Here is an 11,043-nt window from a genome sequence, read left to right on the forward strand (position 1 = left end):
TTAGCTTTCTTACATAGCACATATTGCACTTTTACTTTCTTCTCCAACACTGTGTTTTTGCATTATTTAAACCAAATTGAACATGTTTCATTATTTATTTGAGGCTAATTAAAATAAGTGTTAATTCAGTATTGTTGTAATTGTTATTATTACAAATAAATTAAATTAAAACATTAAAAAAATTGGCCGATTAAATCGGTATCTGCTTTTTTTGTTCCTCTAATAAATTGCTAACGGTATCGGCGTTGACAAATCATAATCAGTCGACCTCTACTAGACATGACTGCCTTGTCGACCTGATAGCCAGCGAGGTAGTCTCACCAACACCACACATCCATAAACATTCTTGTGTAAGAGGAAGCTGGTTTGATGTCGATGACAATGTGCTTTTCTGTGTGCCAAATACACCAGATGTTGTTGTTGTGGGGGAGGCCAGAGGGAGGTGCTCCTTTTGGAAGTGGGCTGTTCATTTGACGGTTACATGGAGCAGGCCTTTGCTTACAAGCTTCTTAAATCCCAGCCTATCGTAGCACGCTTGGACAGCCTTAGGTGTAGGTGCAAGTTGGTGGCGCTGATATTTGGCAGTCTTGGCCACATACACATGCTTGCAGGGCGTGGCCTCCAGATTGTGAGCCTGCCAAAAACTAGGTCAAAGCAGTAGGCTAGGTATTGCTCAGTTTCAGCTGTCATGGGCAGCCTAGCTGTTTGGAGAACGAGGTGCTTTCTATACACTTGAGTGCCATTCATACAGGGACCTTTCAAATGTTTGGATCTTTTTTTCCATGTAAATTTGATTGGTGGATTCAAATAAAGTATTTAAAATGTGTGTGCAGCCATTGTAGGGACAGTACGGAGGACCTATAGCACAGTGCTCTCTCTCTCACACACACGTATTTACACCAGGATGACACTGCTACTGGATTTGCCAAGCAGAGATAACATGGAATCTCAGCGTAGGCCTAGATGGAGGCAATACTTTGAGCTATAAAATGTTTGAAAACATGAGAAGTGTTTTCCCCAGAGATTGTAAGAGTGGCCCTGCGCCACCTTGTAGACTGGCTGTGCCACTATGAAAAAAAAGTATATACAATAAATAAAGTACATTTTTTTACTGTATTTGTTATCACTTAAGACTCTAAATTACAGGAAATTGTGGTTTCAAGTGTGAAAAAACACAATCTGAGTCTAAAGGGGGATCGTACTTACACCACCTTGTAAAAAAAAAAATGGAAAAAAACCCTGATGAGTGTAGGTAGACATATGAGCAGAGTTCTACCAGTTGTTAGGAACCATGGCAAGCAGTGTTCTACAATCTTGCCACAAAATAAGGGCCCAAGTATAAATCCCTTTATGCTTCAACGACAGGAGATCTACAGTTGCTCTTCTGACTCTGCTGTGTGATGTCCTATGGAAGAGTGTGACTCATTTGTTTGAGTGCCATTGCCATGAAGGGCTTTCCATTTCCCCACTGCTCCAAATGTTCTTCAAATCCTCCTGCTCGCTAGGGATAAAACTTCTTAAACCCTTCTCTATTCTGCTTTCCAACACTTTGAAGGTTTACATTCTTCAATTTTTAAGGTTTTGAAGCCAGGTTTACTTGACTTACATCAGCAGAGAGCAGTAGTCTAGGGCTCTGCTCCAAATTGCACCCTATTTTCTATTTTCCTTTGTGCACATGTCAAAAGTAGTGCAAGCTAGAGGCATGACAAGCTATATGCATGTCAGGGTTCCCTGTTAACAACCATTAGGTCTGTTCTCTCACCAGAGCTTCTTTCTCCTCTGCCATGAGTCACGGTAAGGGAGAGAGGAGGAGGAACTTTTTTTAGACTTGTATTATAATATTTTACCTTTATTTTGACAGGGAAGACATTGAGACCTAGGTCTCTTCCAAATGCACCCTGTAAAATACATTAAAACACAAACATGTGTTTATTTTATTTAACTAGGCAAGTCAGTTAAGAACACATTCTTATTTACAATGACGACTTACCAAAAGGCCTCCTGCTGGGATGGGGACTGGGATAAAAAAAAAACATAGGACAAAACACACAATCACGACAAGAGAGACAACACAACACTACATAAAGAGAGCCCTAAGACAACAACATAGCATGGCAGCAACACAAAAAAAAACAGGGTGCAAACTAGAGGTCGACCGATTAATCGGAATGGCCGATTAATTTGGGCCGATTTCAAGTTTTCATAACAGTCTGAAATCAGTATTTTTGGACACCGATTTGGCTGTTCAAAAACTAGGAAAGTCAGTTAAGAACACATTCTTATTTTCCATGATGGCCTAGGAACGGTGGGTTAACTGCCTTGTTCAGGGGCAGAACGACAGATTTTTACCTTGTCAGCTCGGGGATTCAATCTTGCAACCTTACAGTTAACTAGTCCAACGCTCTAACCACCTGCCTCTCATTGCACTCCACGAGGAGCCTGCCTGTTACGCGAATGCAGTAAGAAGCCAAGGTAAGTTGCTAGCTAGCATTAAACTTATCTTATAAAATCAATCAATCAATCATAATCACTAGTTAACTACACATGGTTGATGATATTACTAATTTATCTAGTGTCCTGCGTTGCATATAATCGATGCGGTGCGTATTCGCGGAAAAAGGACTGTCGTTGCTCCAACGTGTACCTAACCATAAACCATATTTTTAAACCTGCATATTTAGTTAATATTGCCTGCTAACATGAATTTCTTTTAACTTGGTAAATTGTGTCACTTCTCTTGCAACAGAGTCAAGGAAAATGCATCAGTTTGGGCCGCCTGGCTCGTTGCGAACTGTGTGAAGACTATTTCTTCCTAACATAGACAGCCAACTTCGCCAAATGGGGGATGATTTAACAAAAGCGCATTTGCGAAAAAAGCACAATCGTTGCACGACTGTACCTAACCATAACACTTATTTTAACTTAATATAATACATCAATAAAATCTATTTAGCCTCAAGTAAATAATGAAACATGTTCAATTTGGTTTAAATAATGCAAAAACAAAGTGTTGGAGAAGAAAGTAAAAGTGCAATATGTGCTATGTAAGAAAGCTAACGTTTCAGTCCCTTGCTCAGAACGTGAGAACATATGAAAGATGGTGGTTTCTTTTAACATGAGTCTTCAATATTCCCAGGTAAGAAGTTTTAGGTTGTAGTTATTATAGGAATTATAGGACTATATCCCTCTATACCATTTGTATTTCATTAACCTTTGACTATTGGATGTTCTTATAGGCACTTTAGTATTGCCAGTGTAACAGTATAGCTTCCGTCCCTCTCCTCGCTCCTCCCTGGGCTCGAACCAGCAACACAACGACACCAGCCACCATCGAAGCAGCATTACCCATGAAGAGCAAGGGGAACAACCACTCCAAGGCTCAGAGCGAGTGACGTTTGAAACGCTATTAGCGCGCGCTAACTAGCTAGCCATTTCACTTCAGTTACACCAGCCTCATCTCGGGAGTTGATAGGCTTGAAGTCATAAACAGCCATTGACGCACAACGAAGAGCTGCTGGCAAAACGCACTAAAGTGCTGTTTGAATGAATGTTTACGCGCCTGCTTCTGCCTACCAACGCTCAGTCAGATACTTAGATACTTGTAGGCTCAGTCAGATTATATGCAACGCAGGACACGCTAGATAATATCTAGTAATATCATCAACCATGTGTAGTTAACTAGTGATTATGATTGATTGTTTTTTATAAGTTTAATGCTAGCTAGCAACTTACCTTGGCTTACTGCATTCGCGTAACAGGCAGTCAGAGTGCAACGAGAGAGAGGCAGGTCGTTATTGCGTTGGACTAGTTAACTGTAAGGTTGCAAGATTGGATCCCCCGAGCTGACAAGGTGAAAATCTGTCGTTCTGCCCCTGAACAAGGCAGAGTTAAACCACCGTTCCTAGGCCGTCATTGAAAATAAGAATGTGTTCTTAACTGACTTGCCTAGTTAAATAAAAGGTATATAAAAAAAAAGTATATATAAAAAATTAAAATGACCAAAAAATAATAATACAACTTTTATTTTATTTTAATTTTTTTGGGGGGCAAATCGGTGCCCAAAAATACAGATTTCCTATTGTTATGAAAACTTGAAAATCGGCCCTAATTAATCGGCCATTCCGATTAATCGGTCGACCTCTAATCTCAACATCAACTGTTCAGAGGAGACAGCGTGAATCAGGCCTTCATGGTCGAAATGCTACAAAGAAACTACTACTAAAGGACACCAATAAGAAAAAGAAACACAAGCAATGGACATTTGACTGGTAGAAATGTGTCCTTTGGTCTGTTGAGTCCAAATTTGAGATTTTTGGTTCCAACCGCCGTGTCTTTGTGAGACGCAGAGTAGGTGAACGGATGTGTGGTTCCCACTGTGAAGCATGGAGGAGGTGCGATGGTGCTTTGCTGGTGACACTGTCTGTGATTTATTTAGAATTCAAGGCACACTTAACCAGCTTGGCTACCACAGCATTCTGCAGCGATACGCCATCCCATCTGGTTTGCGCTTAGTGGGACTGTCATTTGTTTTTCAACAGGACAATGACCCAAAACACACATCCAGGCTGTGTAAAGGCTATTTGACCAAGGAGAGTGATGAGTGCTGCATCAGATGACCTGGCCTCCACAATCACCTGACAATCACCTCAGTCCAATTGAGATGGTTTGGGGTGAGCTGGACTGCAGAGTGAAGGAAAAGCAGCCAATTTGTGTGACATTTTTTAATAGAGCATTATCATACACCTGTATCAAAACAGGGGCAGCATGAAAAAAATACATGTCAACTATGCACTTAATTAAATAGCGAATAGGGGCCGCTTTTCCCCATGGTTTATTTCCATGCCAGCCAGGTAGGCTACGCTCCCATTGTAAATATAAGCAATGTGCTTAATATTAGGAAAGTTGAGAAATATAGTACTCCTAGCCTATAGAAAGATGATCTTCCTCTTTCTAAGAGGCCATCAATCTGTTTTCTAGAACAATTGCATAGCCTATCGAAATGTTGAGCAACATGAGCTCATGGGCTCTCGTGAAGTGTTTGATTAGATTTTCAAATACATTTGCATTAATGTCAGAGTAATTAGAGCAGGCCTGGGCAAAGGCCGGCCCAGGTGCCGTATTCGGCCGCGAGCTGATTCAATACGGCCCGCGGAATTATTAAAGTTTTGAAAGACATTTATTTTGAAGGCACGTATAAATAACTGCACGAGGACAGACAGTTTACTGACAGACTGACACACGTCACAGTTACAAATAGTAGCTAGCTATAAATTGCGCAAAAATGAGTTTTTCAAAGTAAAGTATAAAATGATGTTCAGCCTTGTCAAAGTCTTCAAGGGAAAAATACTCCTCCTGAGTCGCCAAGTAGAAGACAACAATCTCGCCCACCTTCAGACACTCCTTATCAGATGACCAGCAGGAGAAGTATACATCGCTGCTGCGTGCTTTGAACGGTGAGTTTTCTCGTCATTTTGAGGATTCAAAGTGTTGGAAAATGACATGCTGTTGGTTAACATGGCACTCAGCAATCCTGCGCATAGCAACATCAGAAACTATACCAGACTTTACTGTCAATGTCCATCAGAGGCTTCACTCCTTACACTGATTGAGTCATTTCAAATGTAATGTTGAGCTCTCTTTCGTGATTTTGTGCATTCCCCTTAACAAGAGTTCTGTCCGTGGTGCTGAATGCACAGTGAACTTTTCCCTCTGTGTAGTTCATTGCATGTTTAATAATGAAAATACCTAGGCCTGGATTAGAGGGAGAATAGAGTGCTGAGTACCAGGCAGTTAGCAAGTTTGGTAGGCTACTAATGACCATCAGCAGCATCAGAGCTTGGAGAAGCCTAATTACCATGACTAAACGGTCACGTGGAATTTGACTGCCTTCATGACTTGTGACAGCCGGTGTCACCGCAACAGCCCTACCCGTGGTACACCTTTATGGACTTCAAGACATTCAGACTTAACCCCATCCATCACGATGGCCTGAGTTCTGTCACTAAGTTAATCATGAAACCAAGAACAAGCATCAGAGCTCAGGCCTATTGAGGACAAGTTATTCAATAAAACAACATGATCAACAGTATCAAAAGCTTTTGACAGGTCCACAAACAAAGCAACACATTCATTTGAATGTCTAAAGAATTGGCAAGATCATTAACAACTAAAGTGGTTGCTGTAATAGTGCTCTGTCCAGGACTAAACCCTGATTGCAGTGTTGTAGTACTCGAGACCCGTCTCAGGTCTGGTCTCGAGACCACATAGTGTCTTGGTCGTCTCGGTGTCAGATACAAGGACTGACCATCCATGATATTCAAATGATAGTTTTAACAGGTCTTTTTTTTCTCAGGCTGATATATTTTGAATGTAAATCAACTTTTATATATACACACATATGGGATATCATGGTCATCTCCAGCCCCATCCCTCAGCTGTTTACCAAATCAGTGGCGGGTTGACCTTTGCCATTGTTGGAACTGCAGATTGCCCCATTGAAGAGGACAGTGATGTTTCTACACAGCAAGTCATTCACACCACATCATGCATTGTTGAGTCAAGCATTATTTTCTCATCCACTCATGGCTTGAACTGAACTCCCTTCATATCCACTCAATTGCGCTAGTCTTCTATGGTCCACTGCCACCCATCACTGACATTTTGCTCCCAGGGAAATGCCCAGAGACATGTTTTGCATATCGAGGGGAGGAAAGGAGAACTCAAAAAGGTGAGAACTGTTATGTAATAGTAATACCATAGATCTCTCAAACTCAACTCTGTACCTCGAAGCCAGTTCCACTGCTTTTCTTTCATTACCTGATTAGAGGCGAACAATCTTTTAGACCTGGGACACTGGGTGTAATTGATTATCAGGTAGAAGAAGAAAAAAAACAAGTACTGGACCTCGTAGGGTAAGAGTTGAATACCCCTGCCATATATAATATGAGGAACATACCATAGACAAGGTTGATGGGGAAGAGGAACTAAAAAGGAGTGATATAAGAACAAGAGAGGGTGTTGTTGAGCCACAGCTCAAAAAAACAGGTAGTCCTACATATGCCTTCTATCCAACACAGGAGGTTGGTGGGATCTTAATTGGGGAGGACGGGCTTGTGGTAATGGCTGGAGCGGAATGAGTGGAATGGTATCAAACACAAGGTTTCTGTGTGTTTGATGTCATTCCATTTGCTCTGTTCCAGACATTATTATGAGCCATCCTCCCATCAGCAGCCTCCACTGCTATCCAAGATAGAAAGGTCACGTTATTAACATAAGCTAATGTTTGGCCCACGTATTGGATTTACAGGGAAGAAAAAGAAAATAGGCTAATGTACTGAGTGCTAGTACACTGTACATCTTATCTGTTTTCGTGTAATAGGTCACTCGACAACTGGGTCATTAACATTGCTTTGGATGGGTTGCAATGCATACAAGTTGGCCTACGCATTGAGGCACTGCTGCCACCCATACGTTAACACATTCTCAGCTCGGCCCTAGTCCCTTTAAAGCAGGGTAGTCAACTTTGACATTAACTATTGAAATCATGACTAAAGATGGCTATCACTCAAATCAACAATTAATTTTTCTGACCTTCTACCAAGTGGCTGTTGAGTCTTTACTGAAATCATAAATGGCATCCAAAAAAATACATTAGCCATGTCACCAGTTACATACAGTGCCTTGCGAAAGTAATCGGCCCCCTTGAACTTTGCGACCTTTTGCCACATTTCAGGCTTCAAACATAAAGATATAAAACTGTATTTTTTTTGTGAAGAATCAACAACAAGTGGGACACAATCATGAAGTGGAATGACATTTATTGGATATTTCAAACTTTTTTAACAAATCAAACTGAAAAATTGGGCGTGCAAAATTATTCAGCCCCCTTAATTTGTGAACAGCAGTTTTCAGTTCTTTCCACAGATTCTCGATTGGATTCAAGTCTGGACTTTGACTTGGCCATTCTAACACCTGGATATGTTTATTTTTGAACCATTCCATTGTAGATTTTGCTTTATGTTTTGGATCATTGTCTTGTTGGAAGACAAATCTCCGTCCCAGTCTCAGGTCTTCTTCCAGAATGGTCCTGTATTTGGCTCCATCCATCTTCCCATCAATTTTAACCATCTTCCCTGTCCCTGCTGAAGAAAAGCAGGCCCAAACCATGATGCTGCCACCACCATGTTTGACAGTGGGGATGGTGTGGTCAGGGTGATGAGCTGTGTTGCTTTTACGCCAAACATAACGTTTTGCATTGTTGCCAAAAAGTTCAATTTTGGTTTCATCTGACCAGAGCACCTTCTTCCACATGTTTGGTGTGTCTCCCAGGTGGCTTGTGGCAAAATTTAAACGACACTTTTTATGGATATCTTTAAGAAATGGTTTTCTTCTTGCCACTCTTCCATAAAGGCCAGATTTGTGCAATATACGACTGATTGTTGTCCTATGGACAGAGTCTCCCACCTCAGCTGTAGATCTCTGCAGTTCATCCAGAGTGATCATGGGCCTCTTGGCTGCATCTCTGATCAGTCTTCTCCTTGTATGAGCTGAAAGTTTAGAGGGACGGCCAGGTATTGGTAGATTTGCAGTGGTCTGATACTCCTTCCATTTCAATATTATCGCTTGCACAGTGCTCCTTGGGATGTTTAAAGCTTGGGAAATCTTTTTGTATCCAAATCCGGCTTTAAACTTCTTCACAACAGTATCTCGGACCTGCCTGGTGTGTTCCTTGTTCTTCATGATGCTCTCTGCGCTTTTAACGGACCTCTGAGACTATCACAGTGCAGGTGCATTTATACGGAGACTTGATTACACACAGGTGGATTGTATTTATCATCATTAGTCATTTAGGTCAACATTGGATCATTCAGAGATCCTCACTGAACTTCTGGAGAGAGTTTGCTGCACTGAAAGTAAAGGGGCTGAATAATTTTGCACGCCCAATTTTCCAGTTTTTGATTTGTTAAAAAAGTTTGAAATATCCAATAAATGTCGTTCCACTTCATGATTGTGTCCCACTTGTTGTTGATTCTTCACAAAAAAATACAGTTTTATATCTTTATGTTTGAAGCCTGAAATGTGGCAAAAGGTCGCAAAGTTCAAGGGGGCCGAATACTTTCGCAAGGCACTGTATGTGAGTAAACACTAAGCATTTCATAATCATATAACGAGCCAGCTACCCACATTCAGACATCTTTCAATTGCATGCCCTTATTTTATTACTTTAGAACAGCTAGCTACAAACACTTTATAAATACACAGTTACTGTTCCAAATATGAGATATTACTTCTCCTCTGTTTAGCCCTGTACTAGTGGCTTTACTAACTGGGTTTAGGATAATTACAAAGCAACAATGAATTACCATACAATCTGGCACAATGCATGTAGAAGCTAGTTAGCTAACTTAGTAAAGAAAGATTAGGAAAGGAAAGGACCACAATAATGGAGACTTTGAAAGTGTGGTTAGTGTCCACACACTCAGTCAATACACACAAAAAAGAACAGGTTGAATTGCCTTACCTTGAAATTAGTTATTTGAAAGCCAGATAAAACACTATCAGTTGCATTTTCTTACTAAATTACTAAAATTAACTAGCCTAACAAACTAGAGAAGAAATGTACATATATATAGCCAAATATATTTAAATTTCTCCTTGTTCTATCTGTGATATAGCCATGTCTGTCTAGCGAGACTGTAGACGTGTCTGCCAGTCTGCTAGCATACACAAATTAGCTAGTTTAGCTAGTTTAGCAAATTAGCAAGCAAGTAACGTTACATACAACTTTAAAGTCATTAAAATAGCACGTCATGCAAGAATAATCTCACCTTGGTCAGATTGTCGCTGTATCTCAATGGCACTCTTAAAATGTCAACCAAATAAGCATCACAAAGAACCACTGTCCAGAAGTAAGTCCAAGACCAGGCGATGGTGGACTTGAGTTGCTACACTAAACCTGTCCCATCTTCAACCATGATACTCTGGGCTATCACTTTTTGTGTACTAGTACCTGTACAATTCTCAGTGTTTCTGGGACTACAATACCATGCCCTGTTTTTACTGCATGATCATGTGTATAGCTATTGTTCAATACTTTGAAAATATTAAAACATGATTTATTTGATAACACAAAAACACATATATTTTTTAAATTGTATTAAAATTAGTCAACAAACCATACAGTGTTAATGCATATTTTATGCACACCACTGGCTGATTACCTGACAATCTTTCACCTTTGCAATGAAAATTTAATCAGACTGCATTCAGAGTAAATACACTTTATAATGAAGTTAGGGCTCCTCCCCCTCATCAATATGGGGAATACGTTCCAGTCAGCCAAGTTATCTTTCAGGTGTAGTGTATCTTGAATCCCGCTGCTTTGAGGATTCCCCGTTTTATGTTCAATACTGTACTCAAAAAGGTAGTCATATACTACATTGTATGTTTGCCCTAGAGCCTCTATCTATAAATTAATCTGTTGTCATTTTTAGCATCACATAAACTGATTTACTAACGTGTTTTTGATCTACTCTGTCATGTGGTCAACGTGTGCACATTTATGTAACGAGGGATTTGAATTAAAGTGTAAAGTGAAAAACCTACACAGAGGCCACATTCCAGGCTACATACACTGAGCACAAATATAAATGCAATATGTAAAGTGTTAGTCCCATGTTTCATGAGCTGAAATAAAATATCCCTTGAATGTTCCATAAGCACAAAAAGCTTATTTCTCTCAAAAAAATGTTTTTACATCCATGTTATTGTGAGCATTTCTCCTTTGTCAAGATAATCCATACTCCTGAGTGGCACATCAAGAAGCTGATTTAACATCATTACAAAGGTGCATCTTGTGCTGTGGACAATAAAAGGCCACTCTAAAATGTGCGGTTTTGTCACACAACGCCACAAATGTCTCAGGTTTCGAGGGAGCATGCAACTGGCATGCTGACTGCAGGAATATCCACAAGAACTGTTGCCAGAGAATGTAATGTTAATTTCTCTATCATAAACCGCCTCTGTCATTTTAGAGAATTAGGC

At 40.3% G+C, this 11,043-nt stretch overlaps 1 protein-coding gene across 1 annotated transcript in view; it reads right to left on the reverse strand.

Moving 5' to 3' along the window:
• LOC109867441 (suppressor of tumorigenicity 7 protein homolog) overlaps window positions 1–10,058 on the reverse strand; it is a 73,120-nt gene extending 63,062 nt beyond the window's left edge. The window contains exon 1 of the mRNA XM_031801344.1: window positions 9,828–10,058. The gene's annotated coding sequence lies outside the window, so the exon portion shown is untranslated. The remainder of the gene's footprint in view (window positions 1–9,827) is intronic.
• Between the last annotated feature and the right edge of the window lie 985 nt (window positions 10,059–11,043).

This window comes from Oncorhynchus kisutch, linkage group LG22, assembly GCF_002021735.2.
Source record: "Oncorhynchus kisutch isolate 150728-3 linkage group LG22, Okis_V2, whole genome shotgun sequence".
NCBI classification, from domain to species: domain Eukaryota; kingdom Metazoa; phylum Chordata; class Actinopteri; order Salmoniformes; family Salmonidae; genus Oncorhynchus; species Oncorhynchus kisutch.